We start from the raw sequence: 20,938 nt of genomic DNA, 5'->3' as shown, positions 1-20,938 counted from the left end.
AGAGTAAAGAATGTAGTGTCCTGTAGAATGACATACTGACACTATTTGAGGCTCTCAAGCAGTCACACTTAGAGATAATATTTAGGATTTTGTCTTTGTATGCGATTCGTAAAAAGCAGATGCTATCCACACAGTATAGTATGTTTTAAAATTACTCTTTTGATCCATTTTCTGCATTTAACAGCAGCCAATTTAAAAATGATATATGCCACAAAAACTGAGAAGGAGGAAACTAACAAAATGTTATTTTGCTAAGTAAATTTAAAAAAAAAACTATTACAGGTACACTTTAAAGGTATATTTATGTCACAATAAATAACTTGTATTTTAAGTATTTTAGATCAGAGAAGCAACCTAGATAGTGAGCTATAATACTTGGCACTTAGAAAGTGATCAATATATATCTTTTGACCACTGAAGCCACTGAATAGCTGAATATATTATTTCAAGTAGGCAAAATGTTACTGTATGTCAAAATAATCTATGAAGTAAGGACATAGTTCCTTCCATAAAAAGAAGCACAACTGCAGGGCCAAATAACTAAGTACAATTACATTTTCACTTCACTAAACATAAAAAAGGTATTGCTTTGAGCTATAATTTAGATATAAAGCGCCAATTACACTGAAACTTTTTCATTTTCCAACACATTTTTTCCAAATTCAAGCTTTTCCAACTTTTCCAAAGTTAGCTAAAAAAATATTCTTTTTACTTGAGAAGAAAGACATAATTAAATTTAGCATTCAACATATCTGATTTTTACATTTTCAATCTTTCAAGTCCTGAATACAACTTTGGACAAACACTCTTTGTTTTAAAGATTTAAATTTGATTTTTGCTGTTCTCTGGATTTGAGCTGCAATGACTTCAAATAAATTATAGTAAGTAAGTAAGCTAAATAAGCAAACCTGTTTTCAAAATAATAACAGTGGGGAATTTTCTTTAGAGAGCTTTTAACTTCCTTTAGATAAACCTAAAGCAAAATAAATCCTTAAAAAAAAAAAAAAAAGCTAGTGAAGAAATTAAGCATAGTTCTTTATATCCCAAGAGAAGTATATATGTTGTAAACATGTTTTCTTCAATTGATGCTGAAGTGCCTTTATTTGATATTCTTCAGAAAAAACAAATACATTAAGCACTCTAAACATATATTTTTGAGTTGGAAAGCAACTAACAACGATATGGAAGAAAGGGGCAGTGAGTTTGTAACAGATTTCTCAGAACTTTCCTCGGCTTAAATATCTGTAAGCAAGATCTCAAAGCATGGATGCTATTTTTAAAATACAAGCAAAATAGTCATCAGATAGTTGTTATTACTGTGCTCACTGGAGAAATTTTTGTTGCCCGCTTGTCAACAGGAAGATGAGTCAAAAGTTTTATAAGATTCTTCACAAAGTAATACATAACAGATAAATATTAGTTTTCTCATCCAGAACTTTAAATCCTGGGTAAATCTTAACTACAGGGACAGAAAGGGTACTAACGTTATTTTCCTCTGTTAGCACTGCACTTTAAAGTAAATTATACATTTAGAAGGTTTTCTCTTTCCCCTTTACCCAGAAAACCTGTATTTATGGAACTCTGAGAATTCACTTTTTGTTTCCTTAGAGTGACAATACAACCCCCCTCCCCCCTGCAGACACTGTGCCCACGGTTTTTAACATCTTTATAAAAGAGTAGATGATTTATCTAATCTTCCTTTCCATATTAACTTCCCTCAAAGGAAAAGAAGTAAGACGGAAAAAGTTTCGAGGTGTGGAAAACAGCTTTCCAGCATCCTAATGATTGGTTCTGAACTTAGAAATGATCTTTTCTAAGAAAATATCAACCAAGTAGCTAGTTTACCAAAACAATGTATGAAAATATATGTATTATATCCATACATTAAAAGGAACTTAAGACTCTACTTTATCAAGGAGTTTTGTCTTCATATTCTACATTTGAAATACCGAAAGTAAATTTGAGGTATAAATCTTAATTATAGAATTGGTATTTAAAGAATCAGTCACTCATTTGAGGAACATAAAATAGAAAATTGAACATCAGCAAATTTCATATACCCAACTGAGAAACATTTAATTTATGACTGGTATGCAGCTAGCAAGAATCTGAAGCAACTGCAATTTTGAACCTCTGATGAATGAGGTACCTGGTCTTTTGTCAATGTATTAAGTTACTATCGCCTTGCAGAATCTTAACTATCTCCCAACACCCAAACTTTTTAATGCCTGCATGCCAAATCCAACCGCAGATGTCACAAATGAGGGAAGATGTGACCTGGGTGCTCTTAGTTGTGAATGAACTTTTTATATATAAGATTTTATAAATAGTGCTTCCTAGTGGATGAATCTTAAGGTAATCCTAAGGGAAATTGTTTTTAAAAAGCTCTTTTGAGCTATCCTGAAAACCAAATCATCCATTTATAACATGACTTCTAAGAAATAAATTCCAAATTAAAAAGAACAGATGGACAAATTTAAGGACACAGAATATATTTAAATCAACCAGATTATTTAATGATCAACAATATTTCTTAAACAGCAGCATTTTCCAGAGATCAACATATACACTGTCCTAAAAATCACTAATTCTCAAATTTCTATTTTATCTCTTTCTTCATCTTTTTTTCTTGATGTCTGCTACCCATGTTTTGACAGTCAATTTTATAAAAGTACAAAGAATATCAATTAAACAGGGCAACAGACAGGGATAATTAAAGAGTATGAAATTAACTCCAGGCAAACTTTTTTAGCAAGTCTTTCCCCTTCCTCCATCTCTCAAAGAGATTTATTCCAGGGATTTCCCTGGTGGCGCAGTGGTTAAGAATCCATCTGCCAATGCAGGGGACACAGGTTCGAGCCCTGACCCAGGAAGATCCCACATGCCGCGGAGCAACTAAGCCCGTGCACCACAACTACTGAGCCTGCGCTCTAGAGCCCGCGAGAAACAACTACTGAGACCGTGAGCCACAACTACTGAAGCCCATGCGCCTAGAGTCCGTGCTCTGCAACGAGAAGCCACTGCAATGAGAAGCCCACGCACCGCAACGAAGAGTAGCCCCTACTCACCACAACTAGAGAAAGCCCGCGGGCAGCAACAAAGACCCAAGACAGACAAAAATAAATAAATAATAAACAAATTTATTAAAAAAAAAAAGAAGATTTATTCCAGTAACTCCTTAAAAGGGTACAAAATTACCAGTGCTAGAAGCAGTTGCTAAAACAGAATTCAAGATACAGGACCGCAGAAGTAGAGATAATTCATGAATTTAATAATCAGTTTTCAAACTCAAAACTTGCTTTACTCATATAGATTCAACCAATCAGATACCTTTTGAAAATAATTAAAGTTAAATAAATATTTATGGCCAACAGGAACATGAGAAGATGTACAACATCACTAATTATTAGGGAAATGCAAATCAAAACCACAATATCACTTCACACCTGTCAGAATGACTATTCTCAAACTGTGCTAACGAGGATGTGAAGAAAAGGGAACCCTCCTACAGTGCTGGTGGAAATGTAAATTGGTGTAGCAACTATGGAAAACAGTACGGAGATTCCTCAAAAAATTAAGAATAGAACTACTATATGATCTAGCTGTTCCCCTTGTGAGTATTTATCTGAAGAATACAAAAACACTCGTTTGAAAAGATACATACACCCCTATGGTCACTGTACCATTATTTACAATAGCCAAGATATGGAAATCACCTAAAAGCCCATCAGTGGATTAATGGATAAAGAATTTGTTATATATTTGTTTGAATAAATGGTACTCAGCCATAAAAAAAAAAGTCTTGCCATTTGCGACAACATGGATGGATCTAGGAGATATTATGCTAAGTGAAATAAGTCAGATGGAGAAAGATAAATACCAAATGATTTTACTCATGTGGAATCTAAGAAAACAAAACAAATGAACAAACAAAACAAAAACAGACTTATAGATACAGAGAACAGACTGGTGATTACTAGAGAGAAAGGGCTAAGGGGTGGGTGAATTGGGTGAAGGGGATTTACTGTATGGTGATCAATGGTCACTAGATTTTTGGTGATGATCTTTTTGTAGTGTATCCAGCTGTCAAATTACAATGCTGTACATGTGAAATTTATATAATATTATATACCAATTTTACCTAAATAAAAATAGGAATACCTACAAAAAAAAAAAAAAAGAATGAGAAACAAATATGTGTTTTTACAGCAAAGTTATAGTTATTAGCCATAGGGTGAATGTGCTGAGTTCCATTATCTTCCTATCAAAATGAGTTCTGGTAAATTCATAATTTAAAACTGAAAGAGTCTGGAGGTCATCTGATACAACTACTTCACCTTAGGTAGAAGAAACTGAAGAACTAAAAGGCTAAGTAACTTCATAAGGTCACATACAAGTTAAGGTAGAGCCAGGTAAGAATCTGGTTTTTCTGACTTGTCTATTCCTTTAATGGTGGTAAGGGGAGTAGCACATGCAAAGGCCCTGCTGGAGAGAACGTGGTATATTGAAAGGATTAAACCAAATCCAAAGTGACTGAAGATCTAGGGCTGAGATCTTACATAGGCCATGATATAGCCATGTTAAGATCTGAGGAGATGTGGGAAGCCCTGAAGGATTTCAAGTAGAAGGAGAGACATGATTACATTTGCATTTCAAAAAATCCCATCCCTCTGATTATAAGGTAGAGATGCATTTGTCTTCAGCAAAAAGAGAAGAACAATCACAATAAGAGCTATATTTATTCAATTGAAATTTAAAGAGATCCTCTTATCCTTTATTTTGATTATATCCTTTCCCCCTTATTAAAATGGACTTTCTTTTTGAAACGATGGAGATGACGGATGGGAAGAATATTTTAATGTTGTTACTTGGCAAAATTAAGTGAGCAGCCCTGTGGAGAAACTGATACATTCATACACTGCTGGTGGGAAACAAAATGGTACAACTCTAATGGATGGGAATCTGGCAATACCTAACACACACACGCACACACACACACACTTACCCTTTGACCCAGCATTTCCACTTCTAGGTATTTACCCTGAAGACACACTTTCAGTAATATAAAAATACATATGTACAAGGTGCAGCACTATTTGAAACTGCAAAACATTGGAAACTCCCTAGATGTCCAAGCATAGAAAATTGGTTGAATAAATTACTGCACATGTACACAATGTAGTACTATGCAGCTTTAATAAGGAATTAAAAAGAGCTCTATGAACTGATATGGAGGAGTAATTTCCAGAAAGTGTTGTTAAATGAAAAAAGTAAAGTGTAAAAGAGTACATATAGTATGCTACCTTTTTTGTAAGAAAAAGGCAAAATAAGAAAGCATACATATATCTGCTTGTTTTACAAAAAGAAACACAAGAAACCAAAAAAAAAAAAAAATAAGGAACGGGATGGGAAACAGTGTAGAAGAGATATGGAAGGTTATGACACTTATCTACGTGTAAGATTTGGGGAAGCATGTTAATATTGTACATCAGGAATCAGAAAACCTTTTCTTCAAGGGTTACACGTAAATATTTTAGGCCTGCAGGCTACACAATCCTGCTGCAACTTCTCGTCTCTGCATCACAGTGCAAGAGCAGCCACAGACAACAGAAATGAGCGAGCATGGCTGCGCTCCAGTAAGACTGTGCGTGCGAAGTCGAGTGGCTGGCCTGTGGGCTGTGTGTGCCACCTCCTGTGCTACAGTCAGAAAACTAAAGATAACACAGACGGGAGAGAAAGAGAAAATACCTAGAACTCCTTCTCTATTAGTGCCTGGCACATAACAGGTCTCTGCAATTCACTGCTGAATGAATAAACCTTAAAGTTCTATCAAAAGATGGACCGGAGTTCTAGTCAGGGCTTTGCTACAAACTAGTGTAACTATGTTGACCCCTTCATCTCATCTAAGAGGTTTGGACTAGATAACATGTAAGGTCCATGCCATGCCTCACATACTGTTTCTCATTCTAGTCATTTAAGACGTCCATCCATTCCTTCCTTTTAATAACCACTATCACCACTGTTCCCATGTAACACTGGGACTACTGCGGTTACTCCCTCACTCAGCCTGCTTTCTAGTTCTTCCCTCAACCCATCCAGGACAGATCAACCAGATTCACCGATTAAATCACCACTTTATGCTGTTCACTTGCTGTCCAATTTTAAAAGGTGTCAGATTCTCCATTGACTGAGAGGAAAAATTCAGCTTTAAAGTACAAGATTGTCCAAAATATGGCCCTGACCTACTCAATTTTCTGGTTTCTGCCTTCCAAACATGATTCTTCCACTGCAGGTTGGTCCCCTACTTGTCCTGTATTTATAACTCTCACTTTCTTGACTCTAGATATTTAGACACATGACACAGTACTCGTTCCTCCCCCACCCCAGTCTGCCCCCTTCTCTGATGAAACCCTTTCCATCCTACAAGGCCCAGTTCAACTCCTAAAGAAAACCTTTGATAATGAAGGTTTTTTATTGTCTTTATCACTTATTTGGTATCTTTTTTTCTTACTGCCTTTGTTAGCTATCTTTTTACATGGGCTATGTCTTATTTTCCTAACTAGACACCTCAAGCTCCTTGAGGAAAGGGATTATGTTTTGTACTTTGTATTTTCCATAGCACATAACATAAGATTAAAATAGAGGGATCAGAGATTGAAAGGAAGGGGCTTAGAGTTAAGAACAAATTAGATGTTACTTGCCTGCCAGACTGAAGATTCATTTTTAATAACCAATATTTACCTACACAGTACCTACTCTGTATTTATCAATGTCGTTCTAATAAATGTCGCATACATACCCACACACAAAAATGCAAAGAAACTTCTATTTCACCAAACCTATAGTTCATTCAATTCTTCAAAAACCCAAAAAAAAAAGGCAAATTTTCCTTTGTCAATACTACTCTGATACAAGAATTCAACTCCTGCAGTTATCACCATAACTCTTATTACTCAATTTATGAATCTTAAACTGTATCTGTTGAATCCCCACCATTTAAATGAGGTTATACAGTTGTTAAAAGAAACTATGTCGGGCTTCCCTGGTGGCGCAGTGGTTGGGAATCTGCCTGCCAATCCAGGGGACGCGAGTTCGAGCCCTGGTCTGGGAAGATCCCACATGCCACGGAGCAACTGGGCCCGTGAGCCACAACTACTGAGCCTGAGCGTCTGGAGCCTGTGCTCCGCAACAAGAGAGGCCACGATAGTGAGAGGCCCGCGCACCGCGATGAAGAGTGGCCCCCACTCGCCGCAACTGGAGAAAGCCCTCGCACAGAAACGAAGACCCAACACAGCCATAAAAAAAAATAATAAATAAATACTAAATAAAAAATTTTAAAACAAAACCAAAAAAAAAAAAAAGAAACTATGTCTTGAAGACATTTTTCATGGAATTATCTGACTTCTCTTTTGGAATCACTATTTTGTAGGCCTGCTGCATCCTAGGATTTTTCCAGTTTTTTCCTCTCTGCACTCTTGTGACAGATTCACTCTTTCTTAGGTCTCATGATTTCTCCCTTCTAGGATTTCTTTTTTTTTTTTTTTTTAATTTGCTCAAGCATATTCTCTAGTAATTTTATTTTAAAATGGATGGTTAAGAGATGAACTTTCTAAGTCCTTGCATGTCTGAAAACTGTTTCACTTTACCCTCACATTTGACGTGTAGGTCAGCTACAGAATTCTAGGTTATCAAACATCCAGTATTCCTGATAAGAGCTGCAATGCTGATCTGGATCTTATTCTACTGTAAATAATTTACTTCTTCTCTCTAGAAGCTTTTTATAATTTTCTCATTGCCTATGGAATTCTGAATTCTCACCAAGATGTATCCATATTTATTCATCCTGCTTGGTACTATGAGCCCTTTCCATCGGATGCCTCCCATCTCTGACTGGCTTAGAAACTTTTTTTCCATTAATTTTTTTTTTTTTTGGCTGCGTTGGGTCTTCGTTGCCGCACGCAGGTTTTCTCTAGTTCAGGCGAGCGTGGGCTACTCTTTGTTGTGGTGCGCGGGCTTCTCACTGCAGTGGCTTCTTTCGCTGTGGAGCACGGGCTCTAGGCAGGCGGGCTTCAGTAGTTGCAGCATGTGGGCTCGGTAGTTGTGGCTCACAGGCTCTAGAGCACAGGCTCAGTTGTGGTGCACGGGCTTAGTTACTCCGTGGCATGTGGGATCTTCCCGGTCCAGGGCTCGAACCCGTGTCCCCTGCACTGGCAGGCAGGTTCTTAACCACTGCGCCACCAGGGAAGTCCCTCTTCCATTAATTTTTAAAGAATTATTATTTTGTGTCCTCCATTTTCTCTGGTCTTTCTTTTAGAGATGAATAGATAGATACTGAACTGAGGTACCCCAAAATACCAAAATAAGGGGACTATACCCTAGCAGCATGGTAGTTTTACGTATTTTCCTTTTAGGCAGAATCACCTTTCTATTTCTTTTTCTTCAGGTCTATTGTAGAAGTCTGGATTCACCAAAATTTCTGCTCTGCTTCTCTTGCAGGCACCAGCAGGAGACCACAGCCCTATATGTGTACACGGAAGCTGGGATAGGACCAGGCATGCATCTATATAATTTGTGCACTACACGAAAGCACGGGGCTTCACTGTAAACTCTGCATAGCAAGTCAGGGGTGGTTGCGTCCAGAGGGGCATCTTATTCTAATTCACTAGTACAGAGGGAGGCGGTTCATTTTCCTGATTCTTATAAGCCGGCATGGCCTGAGGTGGGGGATTGGTCCAGATGTTTCATGGACCAGTGGTTCTCAAAATGTGGTGGCTAGACCAGCATTAGCATCACCTGGAAACATGTTAGAAATACAAATTCTTGGACCCTATCCTAGAACCTTTGAGGTTAGGCCCAGGAACCTGCAATCTGTCTTTTAACAAGCCCTCCAGCCTTTTGATACATGCAAAAAGTTTGAGAGCCAGTGGCAGACAGCACTTTAGAAAAACTCTCCTGATTACTGCCACACTCTCTGTACCTTCTATCAATACTTTGAACTTAGAGGCTAAGAATCCCACTTCCACTGTGGGAGTCTTCGCCTACTGTATTCAGTAGTTTTCTCTACTTCGTTGTATCCATCAAACAGACACCTCTTTTACTTTTTATCCTCAAAACTGAATTAACCCCTAAACTTCCCACTTCATAGTCTTGGTACTGCTGGAATTCACTGCCATGTGGTTTTTTCCCCTTTTCTATCACTTCTGTAGGGTTTTGGGGGAGAAAGGAGGTAAAAATGTGTGGTCATTTTGTTATTTTAAACCAGAGATAGTCTTGTTTTTAAAAGCAATTACACAGTCTTAGTTACACAAGAAAAAGTTATACTACTTAAACCCTTTCATTGTTGCTAATAAATAACATGCAAAGGGCTTTTTCATCAAAACAAAACAAATCCTTGTATTATGAACGATATAATCTTCAATTTAATTTTCTTTAAAAAATGATAATTTTCCAACTGTTTAATCAATTACTAATTGTTAGCTCATATTTTAATAGGGCATAAAAATCTATGAATCATTTTATTATAATTCTTTATTTTAAAATAAAGAAATGTATTTAATTACATGAGTTTAAAATATTTACACTGGACTAAAATTTAGGCTTTTCAGGAAAAAGGATTTTATGTATAGTACTTGAAGAAAACAGAAGCAGCCATTTATTTAAATAAAAATGAATATTACTTAAAACATAGAACTAAAAAAATTACACCTTTTGGGCTTCCCTGGTGGCACAGTGGTTGAGAATCTGCCTGCCAATGCAGGGGACACGGGTTCGAGCCCTGGTCTGGGAAGATCCCACATGCCACGGAGCAACTAGGCCCATGAGCCACAACTACTGAGCCTGCGTGTCTGGAGCCTGTGCTCCGCAACAAGAGAGGCGGCGATAGTGAGAGGCCCGCGCACCGCGATGAAGAGTGGCCCCCGCTTGCCGCAACTAGAGAAAGCCCTCTCACAGAAACGAAGACCCAACACAGCCAAAAATAAATAAATAATAAATAAAAATTAAAAAAAAAATTACACCTTTTGGTTTATATGTCACATATGTAATTTTTGCTGATGGCCAAAATAACTGCTTTCAAAATGGTTGTGGAAAAATTGTTATACTTTGTGTTGTGGTCTCATGAGACTTCTTTAGACTGAAACACACATAATATAATCTTAGCTACTTAAGAGAAGGAAAAAATATGGACATGTGCTAAAAAATAAAAAAGGCCATGTATAAATAGTTTGTCTACAAGACATTACAGAGTTGTTCCTAGAGAAATAATTAAAAAGATCAGGGATATCATTTTTGCATTATTATGGTAACTTTTACCCATCTCCATCTACTCAGGCTATTCATTCTTCATTTGAAACTGAACTGTGAAAAGGTTTATGTTCAGACAACCCTGTTTGAATACGTGAGTTAGGTCCTGGTCTAAAAGTACACAGTATTAAAAGTGTCCAGTATGCCTATTACAAAGATAATGCAAAAGCTTATATTTTCAAGAACAAGTTTATATTTTCAGGAGTTCAGTACTGGATTAGGGAATCCTATGTTCATTTTTGTTTATTACTCATGTATTAGTAAAAGATAAGTCATTTTACTTTACCTCTCTCATTTTAATGTTTAAGAAAAAAACCAAAATGGTAAAACTTAAGTTATAAAAACTAGCATTACTTAATCTGTAAATAAAACTTTTAGACTATTAAATTATCTTAAAACATGGAAAGGGTAAGTATAATGATCAGATAGTAATAAAAATAATACTTTTTATTACTTTATTAATGAGGATAAAAATGAGCAGATATTAAATTCCAAAAAGGAAATGAAACAAAAGATAGCAAGATAGACTTACGTTAGTCTCTGAGAATTCTTAGAGTATAATCAAAATCTAAAAGACAAATGTTAGCCTTTGAGAATTCTTAAAGAGTATAATCAAAATCTAAGAGAAATTATCTGTTATAATTTAATGGAGGCAAGAAACTGAGCAAGAACAATAAAAAGTTTTTTTGAAAGAGTGAGACACAAATACAGCTGTTTCCTATTCTAAGGAAATCATGTTCTAAATTTAGCACGTACAGGAAGACACCAAAAATACTTTTGATATTTGGGTATTTCTGACAATAACAGAAAATACTAAGAACCAATATGTAAATTAATAAAACCACAAATGCAAAGGTCACTCACATGCATTTTAAAACAGACTAGGTTGTGACAGTTTAGTTTTAAAAACATGACCTAAATATCTGGAAAAGATAAATGCCAAAAAGTTGGATCTATTTTACAATTAAAGGTAACTGAACTTAGATGGTTTAAGAACAATTGCCCTACAGTGGTTCTAAAATTTTACTAAACTCACCATTAATAACAGCCTCTGATTTGGCTGGAGGAATTCAGAAAAGACATTAAATAGAATCGAGATCTCATAAGATACTTCTACTTTTTGTTTCTTGCACATCTAGATTCCAGAGTCCTTCCTCACTATTACAGTCAGGATATGATATGATACCAGTTTAGAGACTGAAAATTCTCAGACTATATTCAGGTAATTTTCTAACATCATGACCTTGTACAAGATACTCTCTGACCAAGAGTACAAGTGCTTCCATTTCCACAGGTTAAGTACAGAGGATATTTCCAAGCTATTCTTCTACAACTGCTATCTCCCTTCTTGTCTGTACTTGAATAATGAACACCGCCCCTCAGGGTAATTACTGACATGATTCATAACTAAAGCACCATAACAAATTCCAACTGCAGTATAACAGAGAACACTGCCCACATTTAACAATGCTGGAATTCAGTTACACCTCTTTCTCCCTGAACTTATTCCATTTTGAGAAGGCAGTGAGGGAGGGGGAGGTGCCTCGGGAGAAGAGGAGAGTTCTACATACTTGTAGTAAGCCGGGATAAACAGATCCAATACTGTTTAACTGTGTTCTCAGTTCTCTCTTCTTAGGAAATCACTGTATAGTAAAGACAATAAACTGAAGGAAACTAACAATTAATTGCGATGTTTCTAAAATGTACCATTCTCATAAATGTCCATTTATTCCTCACAACAACTCTGATAAGTATTATCATGCCCATTTTACAGATGAGAAAATCTGAGATACAGAGGTATAACTTGCTCAGAATCACACCAAAGCAAGTTACCTGGAATCTTTGAATGAACCTCAGCTTTTACTATCTGTAAAACAGGAACAGCAATGTTTACCTTCTGTGAAGATTAAATGAGATACAGTGACGCCAAAGCCCAGGCTCCTTCTGCTACTGCACAGTGACACAAACACAGATAAAACATGAATAAAGAAACTAATCACGATAGTGCATATACCCAGCAGTAAACTAATACACACCGTGAGGCAGCATAGAGGTTACGAGCACAGTCTCTGGAACCAGATAGTCTGAGTTAAAATTCTAGCTCTGCTATCAACTTAGTTTTGTGGGTAAGGGAAACAGTCTCAATTTCTCTGTACCTCAGTTTTTTCATCTATGAAGTGGTGATCTCCTTCACAGAGTTGTGCGAAATAAATGAGTTAACACATTTCAGCACTTTTAATAGTGCCTGTATCAGCATACATGCAAAAATGTTATCTATTATGACTTCTACACTGAAATGTAATGTGCATAAGTGAGGGTCATTTTGATGCAGCTCTGTATGATGATCAGGAAAGATTCCAAAGACGTAAGGTAGTGATGAGCTTTTTACAAGCACTGCTTTCTAAAGCAAGTTTCTATGAGCTACCTAAGGGACATTTCTGAATTTCAGATTTTTTTTTTTATATCCCTGAATTTCTTTAGTCCCTTGTGCCAATTCATGAACAAGGAGAATGTATAGTGTGGACAACGGGGGAGGGGGAAGGGAGACATGAACAGACAAGTCATGAATACTTCACTGTGTCCTCCACAGTGAACTCTAGCAATTTCTCATGTGTGTCAGAGTGTTCTAAAGAAAAAAGGAGACAAGTACATAGAGAAAAGAATAGACTGAGGGGTCAAACACAGCGTTCAAGACAAGATGGCACTTGAGCAAAGGTTTAGATATGGAAACGATTTTATGCTTAAAACCATAAACAGACCTGGATCAAGAACGCAGGCTCACGTAAACATTCAATACAGGAGAAGACATGCAATAATTTATAACAGTTATCTATCTCAGTTTCTTTGGGTTTTCTGTTTGTTGTTTTTTAACATGAGGAACAACATAAAAAACCATTTAATGCCTCATTGATTCTTCAATGGCTTAATTATGAAGAAGAAAGAGAGTTATTTTATTAAATTGAGCTTAGAGTCTTAGAGCTTTATAAAGCAACCATCTAGTCACATTTTAGTGGATAATTATTCACATGAACTAAGTAAGTTACTATCCTTATTTTTGTACTTTTTCTGCATATCTATTTTTTTTATTTCTCTCTAGACTACTTCACTGGAGAACACAAGGTCACTATTAAAAATTTTATTTCTAAGATATTGTCTTCCTTTATTTTCCCTTCTTGGGCTTTACATTTTTTCATTCTTATAGAAGACTTTAGGCATACCTGGAATCTTTCATTAAAAACTCAGAAAAAACTCAGTTTTAAAATTTCAGTCTATGAAAAGGGACCTGGTTTTGCATTTTACCTCATTCTCACCCTTCCCTTAAATCTCCTTGAGGGTTGATCCAAATATCTAATTTTATCAACCCTAAACTATCATGGATTCTAAAAATACTTATATTATTATATTAAAATCTCATTCTAAGAGTTACCTAAACGAACATATAGACACAGCAGTAACTCCTTTTAAAATATAGTTTGCTCTTTTTGTAAAGCCTTCTAATCTTTTCTTCCTGAGGGATCCAGTAGATCAACAGTGAGAGTGCACTACACAAAGGAGCTGGTCAACAAAGGGTAGTACCTTCCCCCCTTCCTATTACTGACTAGCTCTAGGGCAAAACACTCACCTTGTTACTCAAGATAAAAAATGTATTATACATATTTTCACTTAGAATAAAATTTTATACTGTCTCATATGCTTGACTACATGTTATAGTGGTAATAAAAACAGTGTGAATGAATAAACAGAAAAAATGTGGTACAATGAGAGGGGTACTTTACTCGACCAACGTGGAATTCGGAATCTAACCAATCTGGGTTCAAATGCCAAGTGTGTGACCTTAGACAAACTGCTTAACCTTCCTGAGCCTGTTTCCACTTTTGTAAAATGAAAATAGTATTAGTGATGTCACAGATTATTATGAGAATTAAATTAGACAAATACTTTTGGTGCACAGCACATTGCAACCGGTCAAGGAGTATTAGCTGCCTTCCATCCATTGCTAATTAGCTGCCAGGTGGGACACAAATATTCTGTGTTTCTCTTTCCTCATACGGGAAATTAGATTCATGGCTACACCTACCTTGTGGATTTAGTGTAAAGAACCAACAGAGTATTTCATTTTAAAGCCCAGTAATGTAAGGTCATCTAGAATCTGGCTCTTCTAAAGAGTGGCCCATGGGTTAGCAATGTCAGAACCATCTGGGGGCCTGTGAGAAATGCTGAACTGCAAGCCCTGCCCTAGAACCACTTGATAAGAAAGTATATTTTAGTAAGATCTCCATGGATATTAAAGTTTGAAAACTACTACTAAGAAAATAACCCTCAGCCTGGAAGTAAGAAAAGGACTTTATCAATATCATTGTGCCAAAAATCCAAAAGGACAAAGGGCATTGACAATAGTGCATATTGATTTAATTAGCTTAGGAGAGCAAGTTAGAGGCAACAGGCATCATGGTCTGGTAGAACTTGAAATAGTGAGAAATACAGAATAATTCACAAGGAAAGGGAGGGGAAAGGCAGAAAAAACTAAAACACTAGGTAAAGAGCACAGTATTTTCCATAGGCAAATGAGGAGTCTAGCCCATGAATAATATATTAATGTTTATAATGATGTCCCTGGCTCAAAAAGAAAACGTAAAATTACTTTAAATATGCTCTTTCCAAGACGAAAGCATGTATTCTATTTCAAGATTATTTCCCTCAAAAAAGTTGTGTGTGTCTACACACACACACATACACATACATTTTACTTTCAACTAGCACATAAAATTATCTGGTACATTCACTTCTGTATAATATCTCATTTATCAAGAGAGCTAGCTCTCCACTTTTCACAAGGCTAAAAACTCTAACTTTTAAGACTAAATTACTAGTCTTAAATCAGTACTCATCTACCATTGCCAATGCTGGGCCAGAATTCTCCCCCAATGTACCTCATGCTAGGCTTTCCTGCTTGTGTCCACATTTCCACACCTGTTGTTAAGTCTTTTCCCATCCACATATGATTGATCACTTCCTCCTTTGACCCTCATGGTTTATCTTACTTCACAGTATATTACAGTGAGTTACTTTTCTACTAAGTTCCAAGCCTCTTTAAGGATAGGGGCTATTTTCCATGTCCTTAGATACCTCACAGGAGAAAGTATAATTCCTTTAAAATATCTGATGTACAAATATCAGGTATGGCCCAAAGAGAATTGAGAAAAACTGAGCTAAAGGAGAATACGGAAATGAGACCTCTGTGTTACCTTTTTTTGAAAAATATTTCTTCAAAATGTTATAAATTGTGAAGCAATCTAAAAGAATATGGATCCACCTTCAGTAGTGGCAAATAATTCTCAACACTTAAACAGTTTTGTAGACTTATAAAATATTTGAGCTAGAAATATTCAAATCTTTTGGTCTGTCTCAATTTACAAAGCAAGAAACTAAGACAAAGACATTAACTTGTACATGAAAGAGCTAGGCCCTAATGCCAGGTTTTCTGATTCCACATCCCACATTAGGCCATACTCACTCTCACTAGATAAATGTGGTTTGCTCAAGAGATGAAAGAACTCTCTGCACACAGTAAGTGTCTGAGGAATAGTGGAAGGCTAGCAAGGTAAGGCAGGGCCAGATTATCACAACCAGAGTAAAGAGGCTACATTTTTCTACATGGGAATGCAGAGCTACTGTAGGTTCCTGAACAGGAGTATGGCATGAATAAGCATTTAGGAATATTAACTTAGCACCAAAGTATAAAATAGAGGGTAGTGCCTAAGCTGGGAGACCAAGCAGGAGTCTATAATAATATGTTAAATGTAAGAACGTGATGATCTGATCTAGGGAAATGTAAATGAAAATAGATCTTTAACATAATAATGAAATAAATATAAAAGACATGGTAAAGTTTTTTGGGTTTTGGTTTCTGTTTTTTTCATTACAAGACTATATCTAACTATAGAGAAAAAGAAGGAAAAAATGCTCAGTATTCAAGCCTGGATGACTTGAAAAGTAATATAAAAATATAGATATTGGGAAGCAAAGTTGTATTTAGAACAAAATAAAATAATTTCAGTTTTGAAAGGTAAAGTCAAATCTCCTAAATCACTTGAGAAGCTACTAGTTAGTTATGGGAATTAAGGGCAAGAAATTAGGAACATGTTGGGTCAGAGTGAGAAAGGTTAAAGCCTTAGTGATATTTTCAGAAAGAATCAGACTTTTTCAAAATAAATGTTCTCTTGCTGGCAAAGAGATAAATATATGGTTTTTAAAAAAAAATAACTCATGAGGAGCTTTTAAAAACCCAACATAAAACATTTTTCATTATAGTAGCATGGCTGCTATATAAATATAGTATATGGTATCATATTACTTCACCATCCTTACCCATATTTTTAAAAACTGTTAAATATGGCTTAATCATTATCTTACATTTCATTCACCTTCCTGAGACATAGTTCTCAGTAAAATATAACTTTTGAAAAAAATAATGTCTAATGGTAAATACTAAAACCATTGTGCAAAGTGCACCAGAGGTTAATGATCTACCATCCAAATATACAACAGATATCCTTTCTGGCTTTTTCAGAGCCACAGGCTTTTCTCCCTTTTGTGTTCATTTCCTGTCAAGTCTGACATTTCAAAGAATACCAAAGAAGCTTAAAAATTTGTTTACAAGTTTGTCATCAAATCAGGAGTCTAAAAATACAAGCTATTCATTACAACTGTACTGACATGTAAAACTGGCCTTCATTTAAATTTTGGAAGAATAATAAAATGGAAACAGTTTAAATCTTTTCTTTGGTAAAAGTACTCTGGCCAAACATTTGTGCAACTGAATGAAGAAACCTGCTAAGGTTTAGTGACTACAAAAAAAACAGTATGACAAAATCCAATTTAATGAGTCAGCTATATTTGACAACATTTAAAGGAGGCTCAGTTTTCTTGTGACTTACTAAAATTAAATACAACAGTTAATGACTAGTATTTCTATGCTTTCCATATAGTAAGTACCACTCCGAAACAATATGATTCAGAAGATATGATGCATTCAATACAGGAAAATAGAAATGATACCCTAAATATTCTTTAAGTATACATATTTAAAAATACTTTATCAATCACTAAATACTATACGTAACTCTTTCAGCTGTGATGAAGGAACAGAGACCAGATTTGTCTCAACTACAAAATCGAACAACATAAATGAAATAATAGTTTTCAGACAATGAACAACAAACAGTATAGGACAGTAATCTCTGAGAGAAAGAAAGCAAATGGTAAGCCCCACCTTTGCCTGGAGACAGTTCCCAGGCTACAACACAGGGAGGAGAAACTGAAATAGATCCCAGTGGTCTGCCTGGTTGGAGAAAACAGAGTTGAGAATTCAAGAATGCTAAGGCAGCTAAAATTAGCAGGACAGAATAGCAGAGTAGAGAGTTACACAGAAAGGAGAGAGCTGCAAAGAGAGCTCCAGGATTCTGCAGAGGGGTACTCTCAAGTTTTCACCCTAGTACTGATCAGTGCATGAAAACTACCCAAAGCCAGAAAAAGAACCATTCCAGGAGCTGACATAGGGCCAAGAAGAGTTTTGATTTCCACCAGCCAGGGTGGAAAAACCTTGTAATATATGGGACATCAGGTAGAGTACTCAGAAGGGGACTGCCTCAACAGTGGGGAAAAATTAGTCATAGATTAAAGACTGCCCTGGCTTTGTCTATAAACAACAAAAAAGCCTTTAAAAGATCAAACTGTTTCCAAGTAACTAAACTGAGTCCCAAAACACAGCTCAAGAATAGTGAAAGGAATATAAAAATATCCAGGACCCAGTAAGGTAAAATTTACAATGTCTGGTGTCCAATAAGAAGTCATCAAGCAGGCAAAAAAAAAAAAAAAAAAAAAAAAACCAGAAAAACATGACCCTTAAAAGGAGAAGTATCAGTTAACAGAAACAGTCCTAAAAAGACATAGATGTTAGAATTAGTAAACGGGAACTTTAAAACAATTATTATAACTATATTCCATATGTTTAAGAAGGTAAAGGAAAGCACAAACATGTTAAAGAGAGATATGGAAGATTTAGAAAAGGATTCAAGTCAAACTTCTAGAGATGAAAAATATAGTACCTAAGATTAAAAATATAGTAGATGGAATTAATAGCAAATTAGACATTTTAGCAGAAAAAATTAATGAACTTGAAGACATAGCTATAGAAACTATTTCAAACAAAACAGAAACAAAAACATCTGGAACCAAAAAAAAAGAAGGACAGAGCATCATGATGTGAGCTGTGGGACAACTTCAAGTGACCTAATACATGTGTGACTGGAATCCCTGAGGGAAGGGGTGGGAGGAGTCAACAAAAACATTTTAAGAAAATAATGGCCCCAAATGTCCAGATTTGATGAAACCTATAAGCTCACCTTTCGAAGCAGAACTCCAAACAAGAGAAACATGAAGAAAACTAAACCAAGGCACACCATAATCAAATTGCCTAAAACCAGTGATAAAGAGCTGCTGTGTAAGAAGCACAACTACTCTAAAACCAAAATGCTATAAGATGCATAGTTTCTCATATGAGAAGCCCAGAAGGATGAGATGAGGAGGGAAAAAGAAAGAAAGAAAGGGAGAGGTGAGCACATACCAAGAAGCAGCAAGGTTCCAGACTTGCGAGTTAAGAAGCATCTTGGAAGTGGATCCCGCCTCAGACACCAGCTGATACTACATGGTCAGGGATGAACTGCCCAGTCAAGCTCTTCCCAAATCCCTGACCCACAGAATCATGAGCAAAATAAAATGATTGTTTTAGGCCACTAATGTGTCATCCAGCAATAGATAACACTTCTAATGGCTCTTTTCTGTCAACATTTAATCCTTCCTTTCCCATCTTAAAAACTAATCTTCCCTCCACCTCACATACCTCCAAGCTATACGTTTACTTCCCTTCTCAGACAAGACTGATGAAAGCTATCTATAATGACTGTCTCCACTTTATCTCTCACTCACATCTCATCCAAATTCCACTGCAATCTACTCCTGCCCCCACCACCGCTTGTAACAGTCCTCGCTACCTTCACCAGTGGCTTCCTTGTTGCGGAAACTAATGAACACTCTTCAGTTCTTACTGACTGCTCCTGCAGTATCTGAAACAGCAAGCACTCACTCAGATCTTTTAGTACCCTCTCTCTGAGACAGAGAGTATGACACCACTTCTGATACTCCTCCTGTCTCTGAGGAGGAATATCAGATTCCTCAATCTCTTTTACAGGCTTCTCTTTTCTGTCTATCCCTTAAATGTTGAAGCTTCTCAGGATTCTATCTTTAATATTACCAGATGCATAGGTCCCCTACAAAAGGTTTTTATTTGAGGAATTAGCATAATGAGATTTGTTCTGCATTTATAAAAAAATTTCTCTGGTGGCTGTGAGAGAAATAGTATTAAGGCAGCAAGAGATGTGGGGAGATCAACAGGAAAAGTCCACAGTCGCCCACAAAAAAAGACCATTTAGAGAATAAAGTACCTGGTCTACTTCGGTTTACAAAGATTTTACTGAAAAGATCGGATACAGTTTGAATATACTGAAAGTAAAATATCCAAATCTCACCTCATCATCTGCTGGCATTATAAACTGCTTAGCAGGTTTAAGAGGTCTAAACATCTGGAAGTCATTCAATCTAACGCTTAGGTATGGTTTATTTTAAACCACCTCTAATCCTCCAAATTTCCAGAGAACAAGATTTCACTAGGTTTTTCAATAGATTGTTTAGCATTTTACATTCATATATTGCCTGTTAATCTCTGGGATCAGAAGAAACAAAAGTGTGCTTATTCTTTCTTAAAGTTATTCTGTTCTTGATTTATTATTTCTCAAGATTGTGAAATAAAGATACTGAACCCTTTCCCCACGCAACCATTAAAAATACAATGATGTTCTTTCTTTCATTAAATTATCAACAGGTAAAAGTAAGTAATATATCACTTGATGTTTCCCTAGGTAAACAACACTGAATATGTTCTTATAAATCACTACAGTTTAATGAGAGACTCTTATTATAATACAGAATCAAAAAACCATGAAAGTTTGCTCTGATTCTTGATCTGGATTTTGATATCATGGGTGTGTTCAATTGCTCTGATTCTTGATCTATTGTATATGCTGGTAATGTGGGTATATTTAATTTGTAAAAAATCCTTTGAACTAAAACTTGTGATATATACTTTTCTGTATATATGTTATACTTCAATAAAGAAAAAAATCCTAAAGCCTGTGAAAGGTCAAATAGATCTATAGTATGTCTCTTCTCTAAAATGTCAATTATTCTTACAGGAAAAATTCACATATTGTGTTTGTGTAGGATGACTTATCTTCACAGTTACCCACTACCACTCCATTCTTTATAATTAAAACAGTAGTATGTGTTGATTTTTTAAAAATCCAAACATTAAAAATCATCTAAAATTTCATCTCCTAGAAATACCACACTTAGAATTTAAATTCAGCGGCTTATTATGACTTCCACATCATCCTATTATTAAAAAATTATACCCTTTTCCAGACTTTGTGCATGTCACTTTTTCTCCAAAAATTCTCAAAAATAAAGGAATATTGTTTTGAATCCTAGAACACCAGTAACTGAACTAAACAGGCTTGAG

At 35.8% G+C, this 20,938-nt stretch overlaps 1 protein-coding gene across 3 annotated transcripts in view; it reads right to left on the bottom strand.

The window, feature by feature from the left end:
• RB1 (RB transcriptional corepressor 1) overlaps positions 1–20,938 on the bottom strand; it is a 130,556-nt gene that overhangs the window by 46,087 nt on the left and 63,531 nt on the right. The window lies entirely within an intron of this gene.

This window comes from Balaenoptera acutorostrata, chromosome 18 (genome assembly GCF_949987535.1).
Source record: "Balaenoptera acutorostrata chromosome 18, mBalAcu1.1, whole genome shotgun sequence".
NCBI classification, from domain to species: domain Eukaryota; kingdom Metazoa; phylum Chordata; class Mammalia; order Artiodactyla; family Balaenopteridae; genus Balaenoptera; species Balaenoptera acutorostrata.
The sequence above is the reverse complement of the archived record's forward strand: the minus strand, read 5'-3'. Positions and strand labels throughout refer to the sequence as shown.